General features: G+C 36.6%; 1 pseudogene; it reads left to right on the plus strand.

Annotated features, from left to right (window-relative positions):
- The first annotated feature begins 189 nt into the window (after positions 1–189).
- LOC125219085 lies at positions 190–2,359 on the plus strand (annotated as a pseudogene).
- The last annotated feature ends 8,831 nt before the right edge of the window (positions 2,360–11,190 follow it).

Consider the following 11,190-nt stretch of genomic DNA (forward strand, 5'->3'; position numbering starts at 1 on the left):
AAAAAAGGGAAAATTTAATCAAAAAATTTTTAAAAAAAAAGAATTTAACCCCAAAACAAAAAAAATTGCCATTTAAAAGATGGGAAAGTAGTTACATAACAAATTTGTTAAAAAATTTAAAAAAAATACTACTACAGGAAATTAACTAGTGGAAGATGAGAGTTTGATTGAAAAAAATAAAAAATAAACTAGTAGAAGCCCATTTGCAGTACCCGATTCTATCGTCTCGGCCCGAACCAGCCGCCACCGCCTATTTCCTTTTGCATCGCCACCGCCACCGCCACCGCCGCCGCCAACAAACAGTTTGCTCGGTGACAGAATCACAAGCCACCTTTGCTAGCTTCGGCCGTATTCCGGAGAGTTTGACTGTGTGAGTATAAAGAAATACCGGATTAAGATTTATGAACTACTATTATGGATTCTAACTGGATTAGGGCATTTATTTGGAATTTGTGAACTCTTTTCAATTTTTAATTGCCATTTCCCAATTTATGACATCCTTCTGTAAAATTGTTGCAACACAGCGAATAATGCTTCTAAGGCAGATTCCAAAGCGTTGCATTTACACCACCGCCGCATTGCCTGAACCGCGACCTTGGCTTTTCGTGGGTTTGGGCAATCCAGGCGACAAATTTATGGGCACCAGACATAATGTGGGTTTGAATTCATTGATGCATTTGCAAAATCACATCGGATTGCGATGGACTCTGTGCACTGCAAAGCCATATTTGGAAAAGGCACGTTATATATGATTGCTTACACCTGTGCTAAGAATTTAAATCACTTTGATTTTGTAATTAGCTGAATGTGGTTTTCAGGTATTATAAATATGGTTCCAGTTTTCTTGGCAAAACCTCAGACTTACATGAACTTAAGTGGTGAATCTGTAAGAGATTCAATGAGACTTGTTAATGGCTACTCTGTTTGTGTGTGTGCTGCTGAACTAGTTAAGTTAACATTCTTTTTTGGTGGCAGAGTGGTCCTCTTGCAGCCTACTATAAGCTTCCCCTTAACCGAGTTCTAGTGGTATGCACGAAATTTGTGTTTCTTACTATTATTGACTTGATACGTTTTCATACTGATGCCTAAATATTTCATTTTTAGCTTCATGATGACATGACTTTGCCCTGTGGAGTTCTTCGCTGAACCCCCTTTGGAAATCATGGATGTCATAACGGGTAATATATAGATTTAGTGGTGAATTGTGCTAATTGGTTATTTATTTTCTTTCGTGCTGGATTTCGTTACTAGTAGAGAAGATAGATGCCTTAAATTTCTCATCTTTCAACTGAATGTTATAAGCCTATTCATGACAAAGTTTTAAGTCTCTTTAGTATATTTTACTTTGTTTGTGGCTTCCGTCATACTGTTGTGCAAATTTAAAGGCCATTGTTATGAGAAGGAATTGTTGGATTTTGTCCTGTGGTGAGTGGGACTTTCTTTCTGCTGTTTGAGCTTTACGATCCATCCGATTTTTCCAGAATGAAGAGTGTTATCAATCATTTTCGTGGGAATAGAGAATTTCCTCGTTTAAGAATCGGTATGTTGGTTTTTCCCAACTAAGGAATCTCTTACGTCTTTTCAACTGCAAATAACACAATTTCCTACGTCTTTTAACTGCAAATAACGGAATCAAGTGTGATTCTTTTGTTTTATTAGGTATTGGGAGACCTGCCGGTCAAATGGATCCAAAAGCATTCTTACTCCAAAAATTTAATGTCAGAGCTCGAGAGAGGGTATGTCTAGGTGCTCATATTTTCTTAAAGTAATATGTTAGTGCGCTTACATGGTAGCCTTGATGCTCATGACTCATGCATAAAGGACTTTAAAGGAAGGAGAACCTGCCGTGCTACAAATAGCTCGTATGATCTATAGTTAGTTTTTGCATGATTTAGTGAGAGAATTTGAGCTCTATACTTGATAATACTTAGCTTGAATAGCCTTAACATTGATAGTTTGTTACTATTTGTGAATGCATCTCTGATATCATATAGGCAAAGGTTCATTAATATTCCCTTTGGGAATGGCAGATTGATGCTGCATTACAAGAAGGTGTCGATGCTCTAACGCAGGTGTTGTCCAAAGGCCTCACAGAGAGTGCACGATGTTTCAACAAGGAGCAGAAATACAAACACTTGAGACTACAAACCATGCCAGTATGACAGAAGTACTCAACCCGAATTTCATGAATGTTAGTTTTTTTTTTTTCAAAACCTTCAAATTGGATATCAGTATGACATGCCACTCATTTTTATATAAATGCATTCATCAAGAAGCTGTGAGGTAATATTTCTTTCTGAAAACAAATTTTTCTCTTGCATTTGGCTTTTCTATTTCATTGTCTAGGACATTGAGTTGTTGGCAACGCAACACCATCGCTTATGGACTTGCTGCAAAGCCAGAGGCCAATGGAGTTAGTTCCTAGCATATTCACAACTCAAAGTAGCTGATACCTCAAGGAAAACAGGCGTAGCTTCACAAGGAGCTGAGACGAAGAGGTGTGGAAATCACATCAAGTCAAGTGCTGCAGTTGATGCGCAGCGTATAGAGTGCAAATATAGTACTCCTATATACCTTTTTTTCTTTTCCTTTAGATGATGCATGGGTTTTTTAATTAATTACAAATATAATTAACTGCTAAAGTAGAGCGGCTTTTGGTATGTGTTCGTGTAGCTAAACAGTACTATTACAGTACTATTCCCTAGATGGTAGTTAAAATTTGAACATCGTTAGTATTGTTATTAAAAGGAATATTTTATTGAACATATAAATGGACTCTTTTAAAAAGGTGACTAATTCGTAAGTGTAATAGTACTACGAAATGCAGCGCAAGAAAAGGAAATTACCATAAAAACAAAATCATTTCTAAAATTGATTCAAAAATTTAAATGAAACAAAACTACTCCCTAAATAGAAAATTGAAAACAAGTAAAACAAATAAAAAATTATTTAACTCATCTATTTTCATTCATTGATCAAACTTGCTGAATAATTTTCATTAAGATTCTCGTTCAATTAATAATTTTCTTTATTCTTTAATTGAATAAAACTCGTACAGTATTAAATGTACTACCATAAATAATTTGACGTGTTTGCCATTAAAGATTCTGTTACCAAAATTAGACAAGGCAAAATCTCCTTAATTTAGCAGTAGAATAATCTGTCAATAAGGAAATCTCCCCTTATAAAAGCAGAAAATAACAAACCCATTTTTCACACCAAGCCTCAATTGAAAAAAATCAAAGTGAAGCAAAATGGGGAGGGCAAAGTTGAAGATGGAGTTGATCGAGAAGGAGAAATCACGAAACACAACGTTCAAAAAGAGAAAAGAAGGGCTAATCCGCAAACTGAGCGAATTCACGACTCTGTGCGACGTGAAGGCCTGCATGATCATCTACGGGCCGAAGCAGAGCCGGCCCGAGATCTGGCCGCCTCAGAACCGGAGCAAGTGAGGCGCATCATCGAGCTCTACAGGTCGAAAAACAGCGGAAGCGTGAAGAGCTTCGACGTGGCGGAGTTTTTCAAGGAGCGGAAGAAGCAGATCGAGGATGAACTCAAGAAGCTGAAGCGGAAGAATCAAGAGGCCAAATACCCGACCCGGCCCGACCACCTCAACGTGTACAACGAACAACAACTCGCCATCTCCACGCCGCGCTGACCAGCAAAGCGCAGTGCGTGAAGTCTAGAATCGAAATGCTGAAGATGAAGCAGAGGCCTCAAACAGAGCAGCAGCTTATGAATATGAACCCGATGCTAATGGATCATCGCCGACTGCATCCTAGCCCTCGTGATGATGGGGATTGGAACTAGTAATGCGGCTAATATGCAAATGCAGCGCCAATTCTACTACGAGTCGGGAAGCGGATTTTATCAGCCGTATTCGCAGTACATGGTGCAGCCTCCGCAGCAGCAGCAGTCTTACTTGCTGCAGGCGAGTGCAGCCGCAGATGCAGTTTTTGGGGAATCAAGAGGAGATGATGATGATGAGAAATCAGACGGTCAGAGCTCACAATCTCAATCAGGATGGAGTCAAGTATGAAGATTTCACCAACAACAGGATGTTCTCTTGCTAGGGTTTTGGTTTTTTTATTTTGAACGAGTTTTTGGATTTCGATTATTAGGGTTTAGATTTTCTTACACCATTTCATGTTTTGTTTTTATTTTATGGCCTGCTACAATTTTTGCTACTTACTAAGATTGTTATTTATTCAAGTTCCAAATTATTTCTCTACACATGATGATATTACTAGTTAATTTTGGTTTTACGTTTATCTTATAACGGAAATTTTAGTCTCCTGTTTAATGATACATCTATCTATAAGGTTTAAGTAAATGTTTGAAGAACTCATATTAAATGATTAAATGAACTCAAAAATTGTTTATCAGCTTTGAAATTAAGCTATCACTAATTAGGGCTTGAGGCATGTATCCCTTAGCTGTTCTATTATTTTTTTCAATTTTTGTTCACTGTTGTTTGTGAAGGAGGAGGAGAATCAGCTGATTTATTTTTATTTTTTTTTCAATTTTCGTTCAATATGCTCGAGGAGGAGAGGAATTGCCTTTGAGGCTTCACTTATTGAGAAAAGATCCGCTGTATCATTAATATGGGCGTGATGAGCGACTAAATCACACGTAGGCCACTTTTCCATAATTTTAGAATTTTACTTTCTTTTATAACTTTACTTTTTTTATGTTTTTTAGTTATAGTATCTTTCTTTGTTTTAAATACATGTTTTCTCCTGGGGTGTGTTTGGTTCGGTTTTACCATTACTCAAGAAAAGGGTGGAGGTTGGTTTGCAAAGTTCTTTTCTTGAGTAATGGTTTCTTGTACAATTGTTTGGTTTGTCAATTAAGTATGACCCAATTGTGTTTTCTATGTTTGGTTTGTCATATTGTCATATTCATAAGAACAATTTCCACCTGTGCCATCCAATTTTAAATCACATGCTTAGCCGCATTCAAGATGTTGCTCCCATTGCTTCCAATCCGAGAACCAAATGCTTGAATCCCTAGCTAGCAAGCGGTATCTGCTATGCTCCGGCTCCGGCGGTGACTGCTGTCTTCACCAAACGAGAGCAGGTGGCGAAGTTGGCGGAGAGGTTGTCGACGGAGGCCATCTGCGCTGCGGCAACCCGCACGGTGTTGGTTATGGCTGCTGCTTTCCTATAAAACCCACTCGGCCGGCCGATAGAAGAGGTTATCCGACAGTTCTCTGGGGACGACGGAGGGGTTTTCCGTTAAATTAGGGAATTTCCGTTGTTGATTCAAAAAAATTAGGGCTTTTCCTACTAATTGTGTCCGACCTTGGGTGTGTGCGGCGACCTTCTCACATGATGAAGTTTTATGCAGAGTATTTGCTACCGTCTTCGTCGGAGAGCTTATAGAAAACGTGAATGGAGGAAGGAAAGCTTGAAGAATTTTTATTGCGTAGAAGGAATAAATGTGGTTGTTGGGGATAAAAGGAGGATTATATTACTATATTAGTAAATGCAGAGTATTTAATTGTTTTGTGAAAGTGATGAGTTATGGTATCAGAGGTTTTTGGGAAGAATTGCTAACTGGCGAAAATTGCATTTTAAGGCGGGCCTTGGTCCTTTTACTCAGGCCGTTCAAAACGGTATATTTCAAACCAAACATTAGAAAATGTCAGAAATCATCCACTAACTGTCCCTAAACGCCAAACCAAACACACCCTAGATTTTTATTACTCCATAACTTTCAAAGTGCCGCTCTCTCGAGGAGCGCTAGCATAAGGTTAGTTTTAAGCCTTGGTCTTTATATATGCTTGGAATTTCTTACATAATTTACATGTTTTCTAGTTTTACTTGTTTATATCATATGCTTATTAATAGTTTCATGTTTTAATTGTCTCTTGACTCGAATCTATACTTGTAATGATACCAATTAGGAACCACCAATTAAGAACCTCCATTATTATAAAATTATCAATTTGTGTTTTCTAATTGTTTCTATTATTATGTTTGCTTACATTAATTTTTTGAACGTATTTTCTTAGTGTTATGAGTGAAAATATGAACGATCAATTATATATTCCTCAAGTTGCAAATGATCGAAGCTTAAATTGGAATGAAATTTGAATCAATAGATGATGCGTTTGAATTCTACAATCAAGATGACGTGAAGCGGTTTTAGTGTAAGATATAGCAATAGCGTAAAAGATAAGATGACAAACGAAGTTGTTTGGAAACAATTTGTATGCTTTAAAGTCATCAAACAGATGAAGCTCGCTTCAAGAAATCGAGCACCAACTGGTCGTCCGATTCGATAAGAGCTCGTGGTGAAGTTAGAACTAATTGTAAGGCAAAGATTTCATTGTCAAGCAACAAACTGGATCTGATCGAGTGTTAGCATCTTTATGGAAGGTCATAATCATGGACTCTCTACTGCAAAGGTGCATTTATTCCGATCACACTGTAGTGTTTCGATGTGAAGAGAGTGTTGACTCAACAATTTTCGAAGCTAATATACCAACCTCGTCAACAAATGCAACTATTGGAGATGGATTCGGGGCCGAAGTGTAGGTTACGAAAGAGATATCGGAATTTAGAGAAAAATTAAGGAGAACAAAGGGGATCGATGCTGAAACTTTGATAGAATTCTTTTCTTCGGAAGGAGAAAAATTAATCATTTTTCTTGACTATGAGATAGATTCAGATCATGTATTCAAAAGATGTTTTTGGGATCCTAAATCAAGGAGGCTTATGGAGCATTTTGGGGATGTTGTTGTGTTTGATTCCACTTATAACACGAATAAGTATGGAATGATTTTTACACCTTTCGTAGGGTTAATCATCATCATCAAATGATAGTTTTTGGTTGTGGATTCCTAAGTGATGAGGACATTTAATCGTATATTTGGTTCTTAATAAGTTTATGGAAGCTATGCCAAGTGATGCACCAAAAGCAATCATTCTGATCAAGATCCTGCTATGACGAAAGCACTTGCACAAGTTTTGCCGAAACAAGGCATCGTTAGTTTGTGGCACATATTGAACAAATTTCCGACAAGATTTCTCCAAGACTTTCCGAGATCATTATCGTAGCATAAGGAATGTTATTAAAAATTCAACATCTCATGAGGAATTTGAGAATGGATGGGAAGAGGTTATTAGATGTGCTAACTTGGGAACAAAATAGTTGGATATTGTTGATGTATGAATTAGGCATAAGTGGGTTCCGACATATTTTAGTCATGTATTTTTTGTGGGATGTCAAGTAGTCGGAGATCGAGAGTTTGCATTCATTTTTTAAAAAGTATGTCTCCCACAAGAATTCATTGATGGATTTTATCACACGATTCAATCGGACACTAAGACGTCAAAGACACAATGAGTTGGTTGCGGGCCATGTTGACATGAATGAGCAACCAAAAGTCAAAACAAATTGGCCAAGGAAGCTCAAATGGTTAAAGTGTACACGAAAAAAATGGACGAATTTCAAGATGAAATGAGTCAAAGTCAAGGTTACTTTGTGCAACGAGCCTCTACCGAGATGATATTGTGATTTACAATGTGATGAGTTTCCAAAGTAGTTCGTCCTCAAAACCAAGGCTACTGATGCATGATAAAAATAGTGACCATATCTCATGTAATTGTGGGAAATTTGAGTTTGATGGTATTCGTGCGACATATGCTAGCTTTCTTCGTGTCAACCAAATATTTGAACTACCCGACAAGTATATCCTTAAACGATGGACACGAGATGTAACAGCCCTGACATTTCTAGGGTATAATAAATACAAATGTTAAATGCGAACTTAAGACATCAAGAAAAGTAGACTAGGGTTTCAATTGAAGAGATTTGACCAAGTATTTAATGAAGCATCAAGGCATTGAGTCAACCTAACTCACGAGAATCAAAATTTAATAGATATAATGGACTAAGCTCAAAAGTCAAAGGTTTAGCGTAACTCCAACAAAACGCAATAATTCCCATTATTCCAAATCAAAAGAAACAAGTTCAAAACAACCTAAGATAATAAGGTTTCCAAATATTCAGCGGAAGCATTCCAAGAGAAGCGAAGCCATGTATGAGGACACGACTACACTCAAAATCCCAACCATCCATATTATTTGATTCACCCATCTCAACACCACCGACCGCCCATCGCCGCTCAACCGCACATAGGGAAAACACATGCGGGCTGAATATTTTAAACATACTCGGTGGACTCATGCCAAAACATTTTATAGTTATGCCACCCTTACCATAGTGAACTCGAGGTTTTGCATTTATTTAAAGATAAGCATCGAGTATCACAAAATATATCATGGGCTGCGATCAAACAATACCTCCCATTTTCTCATCAATCATCATTTCATATGGTGCGCAAGTGTGGCCACACTTTCGCCCACGAGATCGCCGACTAGCAAGGACGGCTCCCGATCTCCAGTGTACACTAGCCTGATAGGGTTTGCGGCCCTACTCGGACCCGGAATGTTTTTTATAGCCCTTTAGCCTAATGGAGCGTACTCACAATTTAGGCATCGAGGCACACACAATATCCAAAATAATTCATAGGCATGGCATAACAGTTTAATCCACCCTTATTGCTCCACTTTCATATATTTGCAACATAAGAGAGTTTAGAATAAAGCCACCTCGATTTCCTTGAGTTCAAAAACGCACTTATTTTCTTGTTCCACACCGGGAACGCGAACTATCACCTTTAGTTCATATATTTCAAATAAGTCTCAATCATGGATCAAAATCATGCATGTTCTCACGTTTCCCTTTCCCATCGATTATTTTCAATATTCCAATCAAAATCAAAGTACGATTATCATATCGTTTTCATTCACACAACAACTCTAGATTTATCATCAAATCGTGTCACGCATGAGTGTTTCCACATACAACACACGCACACGCCACACAACGCATGTGGGCACACACACACACACACTCGGTCACACACACACACACTTATCACATGCATCCAAAATTTCACTGATTAAATTTCCCCTTCACTCGTTCTAAATGCATGTGGAGTCAAGAACACCGATTAATCGGTAGAAGAAGAGGAATTCAAAAATAAAGTACCTTTTTCACAAAATCAATCGGTAGAAAACAATTAGAATCTTGATTCTTCAATGAATTCTTGAATTGCAGCTTCAAATTCTCCAAAAGATGAAGAATTAATGGAGAAAATTTGGAGAGAATGGAGAAAAGGGGTGGACGAAAATATGGAGGAGTGGGCGACGGTTTTTGATGAATTAGGTTTAGGATTTTCACTCCTTATTTATAGAGTGCAAGATATACTCTAATAATTAAATAAATCAAGATTTGGAGAAGATATGGTGGTTAAGTGGCGTTGAAGTGGTAGAGAAAAATAGGGAATTTCGAATTCTAGGCTATTAAATTAGCCTATGATTTAATTTGAATATTTCACGGAGTAGTATAAAATATCACGGAGCAATATAAGGGATTTTCGAAAATCCCATTATATGACAAGGGTTTCGAAAATTTCATCACCAAAATAAGGAATATTCGGACTTTGGATTTAATTTGGATAATTATCCCAAGCAATAATTAAATCCAAGAAAAAATAGGATTTCTTTCCAATAAATAGGAGGGGTCGAAAATTCCACATACTTAAATAATGCTCCTATTAAATTCTCACTCATCCCATTGGGAAATAATTCACCACAATTATTATTTCACCCCGCATCAAAATATCCACATATTCGGATTTCACTCTACTTCACATTTTTCAACGACTTTGGCCATTCCACGCCACGTCAATTTTCCACAATATTGACTATTCAATAGCACGTCACATATTCAACAAGTTTGACTATTCAAGCAAACTCAACTCCATATCGCAATTAGGTCACATAGAATATTGCAATTAATTCACTCATCAATTAATCCACATATGTCATAGCATTAAAAGCATTTAATGCAAAAATTTTCACATCCCAAAAAAATTAGGATTCAAAAAATGAGGGCGTTACGAGAAGCAAAGAATGGTGTTGCTTATATATTAGATGATGAAAGCGAATGATGATCCAACAAGATTTTTGATCTCACGACGAGCCAAGTAATCTTATAAGGCATCAACACTAATTGATTATGCATCTTTGACGACGAGGGGACAAAGTTTTTGGATGAACAATTTGATTACATACATGGTAAAATCAAGGAGATGGGTATTAGTCCAACAACTATGCACAAAAATCAAACAAGGAAGAGCTTAGATAAAACTAAAACCATTGGTGATCCTTCTAAGATAAGATCAAAAGGATGCGGCGAATGTTATCATCAAAGAGAAGTCAATTTTAAAGACTAGGGCTTGTCGTTGTGGACTACGTGGTGCATCACATGATAAACGTAATTGCCTGAAGTTGCAAGATAGGTATGTATATTATAGTTGAGTTCCATTATTTACATTTTTTAAATTTTTTTAAATGACCAATAAATTTAATTTACTATTTTTGCTCTTATCTTTATATTTGATCGTTGCAGATGACCATCACGCATGAGACGAAGTCAGAAATTTTACACTGGGGGGTCCAAAACACTATTATTAACTCGGTAGATATTTTTCATCGATCAATATAGGGGAAAGCATTGCGACTTACGTTACGAGTGGGCAATAGATTAAGATGGCTATGAGAGGGAAAGAATTAGAGATAAAGTAGTAGAAAAAGATGATATATATGTGTACTATCGTTAAAAGCAACATAAATATCAAAATAGCATATAATGTAATTAAAAAGGGTTGGACACCTTCAAAATTGCTATTAATAAACTACTAGTACTATATAATTCTCCTTCCGTCCATATAAAATGGTCCCTCTTTGTGGAAGACATGAGTTTAATGAGAAATTGGTAAAGTCGAGAAAGGAGATAAAAAATCAACAAAGTAAGAGAGAGGAGAGAAAAAATCGATAAAGTAAGAGAGTGAAAGAAAAAAAGTAAGGGATAGAAGAGAAAAAGTGGATAACCCTTTTGAAATGAAATTATTTTTAGAAACAACCTAAATGACAAAATGAAACTATTTTTGGGGACAGTGAGTATCATTTTTTCACATATCTATAATTAACACATAAAGAATTCTATTAATGAATTAGTATTGTTTAAAATAAAATTTACTGATTTTTTTATAAAATAATTACTTGAGTATCATACAAATGTTATACTCCTATAGATATTCATTAAAAGAAT

Source organism: Salvia hispanica, chromosome 4, assembly GCF_023119035.1.
Source record: "Salvia hispanica cultivar TCC Black 2014 chromosome 4, UniMelb_Shisp_WGS_1.0, whole genome shotgun sequence".
In the NCBI taxonomy this organism is placed as follows: Eukaryota; Viridiplantae; Streptophyta; class Magnoliopsida; order Lamiales; family Lamiaceae; genus Salvia; species Salvia hispanica.